This window comes from Hemitrygon akajei, chromosome 1, assembly GCF_048418815.1.
Source record: "Hemitrygon akajei chromosome 1, sHemAka1.3, whole genome shotgun sequence".
NCBI classification, from domain to species: Eukaryota; Metazoa; Chordata; class Chondrichthyes; order Myliobatiformes; family Dasyatidae; genus Hemitrygon; species Hemitrygon akajei.
Genome location: NC_133124.1, coordinates 90,345,301 through 90,357,979, shown reverse-complemented (window position 1 = coordinate 90,357,979; position 12,679 = coordinate 90,345,301). Strand labels below are relative to the sequence as shown.

Genomic DNA, 12,679 nt, shown 5'->3' with positions numbered 1-12,679 from the left:
ACACACACAAAATGCTGGTGAAACGCAGCAGGCCAGGCAGCATCTATAGGAAGAAGTACAGTCCACGTTTCAGGCTGAAACGTCGAATTCTACTTCTTCCTATAAATGCTGCCTGGCCTGCTGCGTTCCACCAGCATTTTGTGTGTGTTGCTTGAATTTTCATCATCTGCAGATTTCCTCATATTTACGTCAATAAGAACCAAGATTTGGGGTTTTTTCCAATTATAGTAAAACATATTTCTTTAAAAATTCCCTAATACACTTCACAAATAATTTTTATGTAGCAAAATATCTCTGTGTTTCCTTTAAGGCATATATGTCAAACTCAAGGCCCGCGGGCCAAATCCGGCCCACGGTGGAATTATCTTTGGCCCGCGAGATAATATCTAATTACTATTAAAGCTGGCCCCAGTAATCGAAGCGCCTATGGCGTATGATATGGCTAATGCTGAGTTTATTCAGGTACCAGGTTTTCAGGGTTTTTAGTGTTTATTCGGCAGTCTTGCTCGGCAGTCTTCTTCATAAGAAACGGAATTTGTAAAGTGAAATACTTTGTAGTTATAGCAGAGACTGAGACACATGAGAGCAGGCTGAAAAAACGGAGGCAACGAAAGCTGCGTTCGCACGCGTCCGACTGATCCGGCCCGCATGAAGCTGCATTTTGCTCAATCCGGCCCATGACCTAAAATGAGTTTGACACCCCTGCTTTAAGGCATTCGTTTAGTTTATTATATTTTCGCTTTAGTAATTCGTTTGTAATTATTTTCTAGTTAAAGTTAAGGTTATTGAAAGTAAATTCGTTGTCTGTGGTGTATCACGGCATGCGATGATGTCACACCCGGTTTCTCCGCATCTTGTGGGAAAATACCAATTTGGAGAAACGGGAAGGAGGGGTTTGTGTGTGCAGGATCAGCATGAGAAAAGTTTTCTTTTTACGCACTAAGAAACATCATAGAAGCAACGCCGTAAGTTCATAAGATAATCGATATGTTGAAGTAAAAATGTTAACGCTGATTCTGTTAAAAGTAATGGCGGTTGATAAAGTTTATGTTCTTTGTTATTGAAAGAGTTGCTGGATAGTTTGTGTTGAAGTGTATTTAAAGCCAGTTGATGGCGTAGGTAGATTCTGACTGTATGTTGTACTTTAATGTAATATAGTTTGTAGTTTTACTTTTGCAAGTATTTATGATGTAAATGTGATGTCAAGAAGGAAACATACTGTATATATTTTGTATTGTTTTATCAACAGTTTTCACTATACGTTAATGTAGAAGAGTGAACAGTAAACGGTTAATCTTACTGGGATCCTGCTTCATTGACTACGCTTTACCTCGGTGTTTAGTTCAGAGTTCTTACACCTGAATGAGAACACTATAATCTCACTTTGCTAAAAGGACATAAACTAAGAAAAGGATGGTAATTAGGCACCAAGGAAGTTGATGAACGCATTTCAACTTAAAAAAATTCAGCTCATTATTCCCATACCCATATACTTTTTCACTGCAACACACACAAAATGCTGGTGGAACACAGCAGGCCAGGCAGCATCTATAGGGAGAAGTGCTGTCGACGTTTTGGGCCGAGACCCTTTGTCAGGTCATTTCCAGCATCTGCAGATTTTCTCATGTTTACTTTTTCACTGCAATTTATTCTTTCACAAACATCCATGAATTTCTCTTTGATCTTTTATTTGCCACCTACACAAAGTTACCTACCTAAACCATAACACCATAAAGACATACTGTAGGAGCAGAATTGGGCCATGCAGCCCATCAAGTTTACTCCACCATTCTATTAATTCCTCTTTATGAATGTGGAAGGAAATAAGACAATAAGACAAAGGAGCAGAATTAGGCCATTCAGCCCATCATTTGCCAGCCATTCTATCATGGTTGATTTATTATTCCCCTCAACCCCATTCTCCTGTCTTTTCCCTGTAACCTTTGATGCCCTGATTAATCAAGAACTTATCAAACTCCACCTTAAATACACCCAATGACTTGGCCTGCACAGCCATCTTTGGCAATGAATTCCACAGATTCACCACCCTCTGGAAAAAGAAATTGCTCATCTTTGTTTTAAATGGATGTCCCTGTATTCTTAGGCTGTGCGCTTTGGTCCTAGACTCCCTCACTAGAGGAAATATTCTCTCTATGTCCACTCTATCTAGGTTTCAATGAGATTCCCCACTCACTCTTCTAAATTCAGCAAATACAGGCCCAGAGCCATCAAACACTCCTCATACATTAGCCCTTTTTCTGCCGGGATCATGCTCATGAACTTTCTCTGGACCCTCTCTAATGCTAACACATCCTTTCTTAGATAAGGGACACATAACTGTTCACCATTTTCCAAGGGTGGTCTGACCAATGCCATATGTGATTGCCACAGACCAGAAGAAGGTGGTAAAAGAGAAAGCACAGTGGGCTGCTAGCTCTATCAGAAAGATGATGTAGAGGATTTTTATCATAATTATTTTATCTGTGCAACGCATGATCCAAACCCACAAAAGAGGAAAGAACTTCCAAACACAAAGACCTGAATGGCCCTGAAAGCAGCAACAGATTAATTTCATTGGACCTTTTCAAACTTCCAACTGGAGAGATAAATAATCTAGTATTGTTGAATCACTTTACTAAGTGGATTAAGGACCTCCCAGACAACCATTGCCATGATCTTAGTGGTGTAGGCCTTTTCTAAGATGGAGACCAAGGAGGATTGTGAAATCAGATCAAGTCACCTTATGAAGCAAGTATGTCATGTAGCTTGGTTATTGTTGGCTATTAAAAGAAAGGGGCAAGTGGCATTTAGTTAGTAATCTATAATCTCCAGGAACTAACAAGCACATGAATAAAACAATTAAAGAAAGCCATAAAATGATTACCTGAGCAGAATACCATCTTGTCCCTGGTGTTGAAAAACGTCAGGGAATTAAAATCCCATAAAACAGGATATTCAGCTCATTAAATAGGGAATCATCTGGTACATTTCTTACTCTAGCTCTTAAATGCACTTACTCTAACTGGAGGCTGGGAAAAAAGGAAACTGAAAAGGTTGTTCAAGAATATTTATAAATAAGCCACAGGGAATATTGGCAGAGAACTCAGAGTCAATGAAAAGAATTTAGAAATAAATGAACCTTAGAAATAGGCACCAGAGCACAAGGTAATAAGGAGGAATTACACATTGGGGGGAGTATTTGAAGGAGTGTAAGATTTTGTACAGTAATTGTGGGAAAAGCCAGCTCAATGGTTTATTTTGAGCAACTATCCAAAAAGGTAAAATCAATCAGAAGAAACAATATGAACCTCACAAGAAAAAAGAGAGAGCAAAAGGAACCAACATAAGTTAACTGAATAGGATAAAAAAGAGGAAGCGGTTTTATTTTACAGTAATATCACTACCAATATCAGTCCTACACCTTCAGAAGATATGCTTGAAGAGTCAAACATGCCAAGGTGCCATAGGAAAGTGGTATCAATGAGCAAGTTGTTAATTTAACCAGATTTGTGTAGCTTTGATTGCATAGAACAACAACACAGAGGAAATTTTTATTTCATTTCTGTGGATAAAAATGGACACGGCTCTGGCATTATCTTGGAAATCATGTGGATGGAGATCATGACAGCTGAAGGTCATCAAATGTCATTGGGAAGAGTGACTGAAGTTGGAACATACCCAAATAAGCTGTACTTCACATGTCCTCCTAACAAAAATGCCATCTCTGGGAAAGGAAAAGGAAGATGCAATGGCAATTTAGCTTTAGTACAGTGAAAGAAGGGAGATTCATTTTTCAGAATCAGGATCAGGTTTACTACCATGTAAAATTCGTTGCTTTGTGGCAACAATAGAATGCAGGAGAAAATAAAATAAATATAACAAAAGTAGAATAGTGAGGCAGCTTTCATGGACCATTCAGAAATCTGATGCCAGAGGAGAAGAAGCTGCTCCTAAAACATTAAGTGTATGTCTTCAGGTTGCTATTCCCCTTTAAGAAGAGGGAATGTCACGGACGATGAGGGTCCGTATTGATAGATGCCACCTTCTTGAGGACCCACCTTCTGAAGATTTCTTTAACTGTGGGGAGGTTTGTGCCAGTGACGGAGCTGGCTGAATCTTTTACTCGCTGCAGCTTCATGATCACGTGCATTGATGGTTCTATACCAAGTGGTAATGCAACCAGTCAGAATGCTCTCCACAGTACATCTGTAGAAATTGGCTAGAGTCTTTGGTGACATACCAGATCTCCTCAAATGCCTAATGAAGGACAGCCACCAATGAGCCCACTTCACGAATGACTCAAAATTCAGGGTAGATACTCTGAAATGTTAATGCCCACGAACTTAAATTTGCTCCCACTTTCCTCTGCTGACTCCTCATTAAGGACTGGTGTGTGTACTCCCAACTTTCCTTTCCTGAAGTCTACAACCAATTTCTTGGTCTCGCTAATACTGAGTGTCAGGTCTTTGTTGCAACACCACTCAACCAGCTGATCCATTTTGCTCTTGACTGCCTACTTGTCACCATCTGAGATTCTGACAACAAGTGGTGCCATCGGCAAATTTATAGATAACATTTGAGCTTTGTCTAGTGTCATGACCTCAGCCCCCTCCTTTGTGAGAATCGCAAGAGAGAGAGAGAGCCTTACAGTTTGGAATGTGGGCTGGTCGCTCAACAAGACAAAAGCCTCGGACATAGCCATTGTCTTGGGAGACACCTTTGTGGGATAAGGAACTGGCCTACGTGCAAAATCTCAGGGCAATGTGAGATGGGTGATGGGGGAAGGATTGCCTCGCCCCCCCACCCTGATGGACATCTACAACCCTGCCAGTCCAGATAAAAGGTGGGCTGCCGAGGCGGGGCGCCAGATGCACCAGAAGACGCGCTTGAGATCCTGTGACAGCGTTTTGATAGCAACAGGTGGTGGTGGGGTTCGTGTGCGTCTTTTCCTGGCCTGGGATTGGCGACCCCACAACGGAAGAACGGCTTAGCTACAGGGGAGGCCACAGATGAGCGTTCATTCCCCCAACAAGGCTCCAACAAACCGAACTCCTCCAGGTTGGAAAACCTGTCGGGTAACTCTTTCATCCCCCCTCTCTCTCTCTGTCTAACAAAAGTGCACCAACACGACACCACAACGACGGCAGTGGGTGGAACTGCAGTGACCGCAAAAAGACTTTTAAATATCCAGTAAACAATATATATCTACATTACCCCTAGACAACGATAGAGCTTATTTCTGATTGATTATTACTATACCTGTGCTTTAGATTGAGTCGTGACGACGTATATGATCTGAATGTTTTGTATTAACCATATGTTTGTGCCCCTTTATAAATAAAAACATTTGAAAATAGTAGCATCAGGCTTCGGTGGACCCATCTATCTTTGCTGGAAATTTACCCGGTTACTGGGGAACGTAACAAGTGGGTTGCTCGTCCCGGATTTGAAACCAAAGGGGAGGGTCAGTGAATCGGGCTGTAAGTCCAAACTTAAATCTGGTTACACATGTAGCCAGACAAGAAACCAGCAAAGATGGATGTGGGTGAATTTATGAGAAACCCGACTGTAGAGGCGCTAGGGATGGCTACCAAATCAGACTTGGTAAATCTGGCAAAGGGGTTAGGCCTCGCTGAGGTGAGGTCATCAATGAAAAAGCAGGAAGTGCGAAGGGTCATAAATCAGTATTACACTGAAAAGGAGGTGTTTGCAGCTGAGGATTTGGAAAATATCTCCAAAAAGAGATTAGCAGTGGGGCAGATCAGTTAGAGTTGGAGAAAGTAAGGTTGGAACATGATCTTCAAGTAAAGCAGCTAGAAGCAGCTGCAAAGGAAAAGGCTGAGGAACGGGCTGCAAAGGAAAAGGCTGAGGAACGAGCTGAAAAGGAAAAGGAAAGGGAGCAGGTGTTCAAACTAAAGGAATTAGAGATGAAATGGGGTCATGAGCTCCAGCTAAAGCAGCTAGAAGCAGAAAAGAAAGAGAAACAAAGGAGTCATGAATTGGAGCTGGACAGGCGAAAGCAAGAGCAAAGAGCTCAAGGGCAAGAGAGAGAGGAGGGGTTTGATGTTAGTCGGGCGTTGAGATTGGTCCCCCCCTTCGAGGAGACGGATGTTGATAGTTACTTCTTGCTTTTTGAAAAGGTGGCAGTAGCCTCGGTGTTTACTAATAATCAAAGATCTCCATTTTTTCGTTTATTTCGGGGCACTAGACAAGGTTGTCCTCTTAGTCCATTACTATTTAACATCGCTTTAGAACCTTTGGCAATTGCCATCAGAGAATCACAGGATATTTTGGGTATTAATCGTGGAACAGATATTCATAAGGTATCTTTGTACGCAGATGATTTATTATTATTCATCTCTAACCCTGAGAAATCTATTCCAGCAGTCTTATCATTTTTGGCTCAATTTAGTGAGTTTTCTGGGTATAAGTTAAATCTTAATAAGAGTGAATTGTTTCCTTTGAATAGACAGGTCCCAAACTATGGTATTTTACCTTTTAAATTAGTTAATGACTCTTTTACTTACTTAGGGATTAAAATCACAAAAAACCATAAAGAATTATTTAGGTTTAATTTTTTACCCTTAATTGATCAGATTAAAGGCTTGTTTACTAAGTGGTCACCATTATCTTTATCTCTGATAGGTAGGATTAATGCTATTAAGATGGTTATTTTACCTAAATTTTTATATATTTTTCAAGCGGTACCAATTTTTATTCCGAAATCCTTTTTTACTAATGTCGATTCAAAAATTTCCTCATATATATGGCAGAATAAAAATCCCAGGTTAGGTAAAATATACTTACAGAAGACAAAGAAGGAAGGTGGGTTGGCATTACCCAATTTCAGATTTTATTATTGGGCAGTTAATATTAGATATTTGATATGTTGGTTGAAAGAATGGGATGGTCCTTTTGGCCCTCATTGGGTGAGTTTGGAAACTAAATCGGTACCTGGTTATGCTCTGGGTTCTATTTTAGGGACATCTCTCCCTTTTGCTCTTTCTAAATTGCCGAATCGAATTGACAACCCGATAGTTAAATATACCTTACGTATATGGTTTCAATTTCGGAAATTTTTCGGGTTGACTCAATTCGTTTTAAATAGTCCTATTGTATCTAATTGTTTTTTCCACCCCTCAATTATAGATCAAGCTTTTTTGGCTTGGAAAACTAAGGGTTTATTAAGATTTTCCGACTTATTTTTGGACAACTGTTTTATGTCTTTTGAGCAATTATCTAATAAATATAATTTGCCTAGATTTCATTTTTTTAGATACCTACAGGTTAGGCATTTTTTAAGTACGGTACTTCCTATGTTCCCAAATTTTGTGTCTTCAGATATTTTGGAGAGTTTGTTGGAATTAAACCCTTTTCAAAAAGGGCTTATATCAAAACTTTATAATATAATTATGAAGATACGTTCAGTGCCCTTTGATAAGACCAAAAATGATTGGGAAAGAGAGCTCAATCTTATTATTCCTATTGAGAATTGGGATAGAATTCTTCAATTAGTTAATACATCATCTATATGTGCCAAACATTCATTAATACAATTTAAGGTTGTACATAGGGCCCATATGTCCAAGGATAAATTAGCTTATTTTTATTCTTATATAAACCCTATTTGTGACAGATGTCAATTAGAAATCGCGTCTTTAACTCATATGTTTTGGTCATGTCCGCTTTTGGAAAAATATTGGAAAGATATTTTTGATATTATCTCGGCGGTACTGAACATCGATTTACAACCCCATCCTATTACCGCAATTTTTGGTTTACCGATGATGGACTCACTCCATTTATCTCCTTCCGCCTGTCGAATGATTGCTTTTCTCACTTTGATGGCTAGAAGATCTATTTTGTTGAATTGGAAGGAAATTAATCCTCCCACGGTATTTCATTGGCTTTCTCAAACTATGTTATGTCTAAATTTAGAAAAAATTAGAAGTGCTGTATTTGATACTTCTATTAAATTTGAAAAGATATGGAGACCATTTATTCAATATTTTCATATGATGTAATGGCCCTGTGCCAAGCTTATTGGTTTTTTCAGCTTTAATCGTATGTATGTTGAGAGGATCGGAGTTGACGACATTGATGTTTATGTATGCTTGTGAGATACTATAAACAGCCCCTTTTTTCCCCTCTTTTTTTTAGTTTTTTTTTCTTTCTTTGCTTCTTTTTTTCCCCTTAGATATTAGATTAGTAGGTTAGTTAACTTTTCATAAAAATATATTTTTTTTTCTTTTTTTTAATTATATATTATGAAATATCTAGATTTACCTTGTTCATATATATACTATATGGTTTATGTTTCGGGAAAACTTATTTATACTGTATTCATTGCTTATGTATTCCTTCATGTGTAATGGGAATTTGTATGTTTGTAATCCCTTTATTAATATTTTAATTGTATTTTGTTCATAATATTTTTAATACTAATAAAAAGATTGAAAAAGAAAGAAAAAAAGAAAAGGTGGCAGTGAATCAGAAGTGGCCCAGAGAGCAGTGGGTGGCGTTGTTACAAAGTGTGTTACGAGGGAAAGCACAGCGGGCATATGCCGCGTTGCCCCCAGAAGGGGAAGGAAATTATGATCAAGTAAAGGAGGCCATTCTCCGAGGTTACGAGTTAGTACCTGAGGCATATAGACAAAGGTTCCGAAATTTAAGAAAAGGATGGAATCAAACGTATACCGAGCTAGCCCATGAGAAGGGTGTGCTCTTGGACCGTTGGTGCACCGCGGAAAAGGTGGCCGAGAATTATGGGCGTATCAGGGAGTTATTTTTGATTGAGGAATTTAAAGGTTGTGTTCCGGAAGTGATCCGGATGTATTTGAATGAGAGGACGAATCAGTCCATCTCAGAAATTGCTAGGTTCGCAGATGAATATGCCCTAACCCACAAGACAAAGTTTTCCTTGCCAAAAAGTTACCAGAGAGACCGTGGGAACGGTAGAGAAAGTCCGCCGGCTGAGGCGGAGATCCCGCTGGGAGCTAGTGGTAAAATTGAGGAGAGGCAAGACGGCAGGAGAGGTCCTGGCTTGACCTGTTTTAATTGTGGAAAGGTGGGTCATATTGCATCTAAATGCTTTGCTCCGAGAAAGGAGCCAGAGAGAGTGAAAGCAGCGATCCCCATCGGGTGTGCAGTGGTAATCAGAAAATCGGCAAGAGGGTCCCAGGGGAGCAGAGAGCACGAGGGGTCGGAGATTTATATGTCACACGGAACCGTGTTTGTGAGGAAGGGGGACCCGCCAATTCCTGTACGGATTTGGAGAGACACAGGGGCGGAGCTATCATTAATTAGCCGTAACATATTACAATTCGGACCTCCGACGGGCGAGGTAGCCCTGAGAGGAATAGGAAAAGGGACAGAAAGGGTGTCTTTGCGTAGGGTCATTTTGGATTGTGAGCTGGTATATGGATCAGTTGAAATGGGGGTGCCATCAGAATTCCCGAGAACTGACGTGGATGTCCTCCTTGGGAACGATTTAGCAGGAGGAAAAGTTTGGTCAGCCATGACTATGACCCGCCAACCGGTGCGTGTTGAGGCCCCGCCCATAGAGTCCCCGAGCTATCCCGCATGCGCGGACACTCGCAGCCTGTCGAGAGCGGCAGCTGAGAACGGGAGCAGTTTAAAATTGGCCAGTTTTGATTTGGCCCAGACGTCTTTACCGACCCTGTGCCACCAGGGTTTCGAGGGTGGTAAAACGAGGAATAGTAACGTAAAAGGGGGTAAGGGAGAGAAGGTAGATCCGCCCTTAGCAAAGAAAAAGGTCCTAGAGGTAGGAAATAAAGATGAGAAACAGATAAAGCTGTTAAAAGGTCCAGGGTTGGACATGGATGATCTGTTTGGTTTGGCAGGACTGTTTGAAGAAGTTGAAAATTCTAAAGGTGTTCCCGATAATGAAATGAGGGCAGTCCTAGATGAAAAGGATGCCATTACCTTGAAGAAGTCTGCTGGGTTGGCAGATGGGGTTGTTTCAGCCCGCAGGGTTCAGTTTACTCCAGAAGTGAGTTGCCCAGAGAGTAACTGGGAGGATCAGGGGAATTTAGAATTTGAAAAGGGTACGGGTATTGAAAGCCTGGAAGAGGCCAATGCCCCGTTTGAGTGTGTCCAAGATGGGGATGCACGTGGTCCTGAACCTAGTCACGGAGCTCAGAAAAAGTCTGAGGTATTTGACTCAGCTGGACGAGACAGTCGTCCTTTTGGAGCAGATAGACTTGGTTCGGAAAAAAAGGGGTTAACCTTGGGAAGTGTGAGTTCCCAGATGGTTGTGCTGAAGGGGGTGTTCAGAGTTAATGTGGAGTTTACGAATGGGGAGATAACTGTTGTTGTGGAGGAGAACGGTAAATCTGTAGTTCCCAAATCGAATGAAAAAAAGTTAAAGTCTAGATTGATGCCTGCGCATCGATTACAGGTTGATTTGGAATGTAAGGGTGCCTCACATGCTATTGTTATTCAAGAAAGCGCTGTGAGGAAGCCAAAATTTAAATGCGGCCGGAGAAAAAGGTTTGAACTGAAACACATCAGCCTGCATGGTCTTGACAAAAGGATTAACTACCTGTGTAGCATTAAAGAATTGGGTGGAAATTCCCATGATGGACTAGGTTGGGGACACGGAGTCAAGAGAATAACCCTCGTGGAAAGGAAAGGCGGGAGAGTACCTCGCCAAATTACTCAAGTTCCCCACGGGGAGACTCTCCGGAAAAGAGGCGATGGTTAATAGAAAATGCCATTTTTAAACAGCAATGCCGGTTGTACGGGTTTGCGCCAAAGCCTGTGACTAATAAAGACAACCCCTTTGGAGACCTGCCGGTGAAATAACACGACCGAAACGATTAGTATTTGTATAAACTTTTGTAGATGCACCTAAGCTAAGATCACACCTCCTTAGTTTTGTTGCTGAAGAAAATAAATAAATAGGTGGTTATTGAGCTGAAGTTTGATGCTACCAGACTTTAGTACAGTACGCGATGTTAAGATATTAAAGAAAGGGACACTGTAATTGTTACCTGTTTAGATACTGACTTGAATGTATAACGGTAGTACTCTGTGAAGAGAGGAGCTTGTGTATTGTGTTAGAAAAAAAAATCCTATAAAATCCTGTACCAACTTGTTTTTAACCGCTGGTAAAAAACTTTTAAGAGGGGAGGTGTCATGACCTCAGCCCCCTCCTTTGTGAGAATCGCAAGAGAGAGAGAGAGCCTTACGGTTTGGAATGTGGGCTGGTCGCTCAACAAGACAAAAGCCTCGGACATAGCCATTGTCTTGGGAGACACCTTTGTGAGATAAGGAACTGGCCTACGTGCAAAATCTCAGGGCAATGTGAGATGGGTGATGGGGGAAGGATTGCCTCGCCCCCCCACCCTGATGGACATCTACAACCCTGCCAGTCCAGATAAAAGGTGGGCTGCCGAGGCGGGGCGCCAGACGCACCAGAAGACGCGCTTGAGATCCTGTGACAGCGTTTTGATAGCGACAGCCGGTGGTGGGGTTCGTGTGCGTCTTTTCCTTGCCTGGGATTGGCGACCCCACAACGGAAGAACGGCTTAGCTACAGGAGAGGCCACAGATGAGCGTTCATTCCCCCAACGAGGCTCCGACAAACCGAACTCCTCCAGGTTGGAAAACCTGTCGGGTAACTCTTTCATCCCCCCCCCCCTCTCTCTCTGTCTAACAAAAGTGCACCAACACGACACCACAACGACGGCAGCGGGTGGAACTGTAGTGACCGCAAAAAGACTTTTAAATATCCAGTAAACAATATATATCTACATTACCCCTAGACAACGATAGAGCTTATTTCTGATTGATTATTACTATACCTGTGCTTTAGATTGAGTCGTGACGACGTATATGATCTGAATGTTTTGTATTAACCATAGGTTTGTGCCCCTTTATAAATAAAAACTTTTGAAAATAGTAGCATCAGGCTTCGGTGGACCCATCTATCTTTGCTGGAAATTTACCCGGTTACTGGGGAACGTAACACTAGTCACACAGTCATGAGTATAGGAATCAGCACATTGCAAAACGCCACTGAAATAATCATCCCTAGATCTGTGCCAAGAAAAGTCACATGGGAAAGTTAAATGTAGACTCCGTGTGTGGTGGCAAAACTAAACCAAAACAAAAGAAACAATTGCTGCTAGCCTGCGACCATGACAGAGTTGTATGCATCCCCAGCTCCAACGATTGCTCTAAAAGTTGAATCCTTTATTTGCTCCTTCATTTGAAATGAGCAAACATACAATCTTGGTGAAGAACCTCCGCATACCCAAGCGTAAACTAAACATTATTCAGTGTTATCCCAGCGAAAGATACGACTTCTACTAGTTCCAAGCTACAAACTGCCAAGAAATAAGCAAGAATACATAACTTATTCCTTTCACTTTCACCACGTCCCCACTTATAAAGACTAGTTACCATAATGAACATAATAAATGAGCAAAAGAAAATACAAAGCAGATAGGAAACAGATGCATGGCTCCTACATTCCAGCCCCTTAATTATTCTACTAGAATAATTACAACTACATGCTACCAAGACACAGAAGACATGAAATCTCAACATTTACAAAAATGTCTTCTTTTGGTACGTAGTCTATCCTGCTAGTGGTATTCTCCTGCCAAACCAGATTGTCCCTCTTGACTGGATTCAAGAAAAAGTCTTGAATT

At 41.2% G+C, this 12,679-nt stretch overlaps 1 protein-coding gene across 9 annotated transcripts in view; it reads right to left on the bottom strand.

Moving 5' to 3' along the window:
- Positions 1–12,679, bottom strand: part of dennd3a (DENN/MADD domain containing 3a) — a 141,119-nt gene that overhangs the window by 98,255 nt on the left and 30,185 nt on the right. The gene's annotated exons all lie outside the window — the stretch shown is intronic.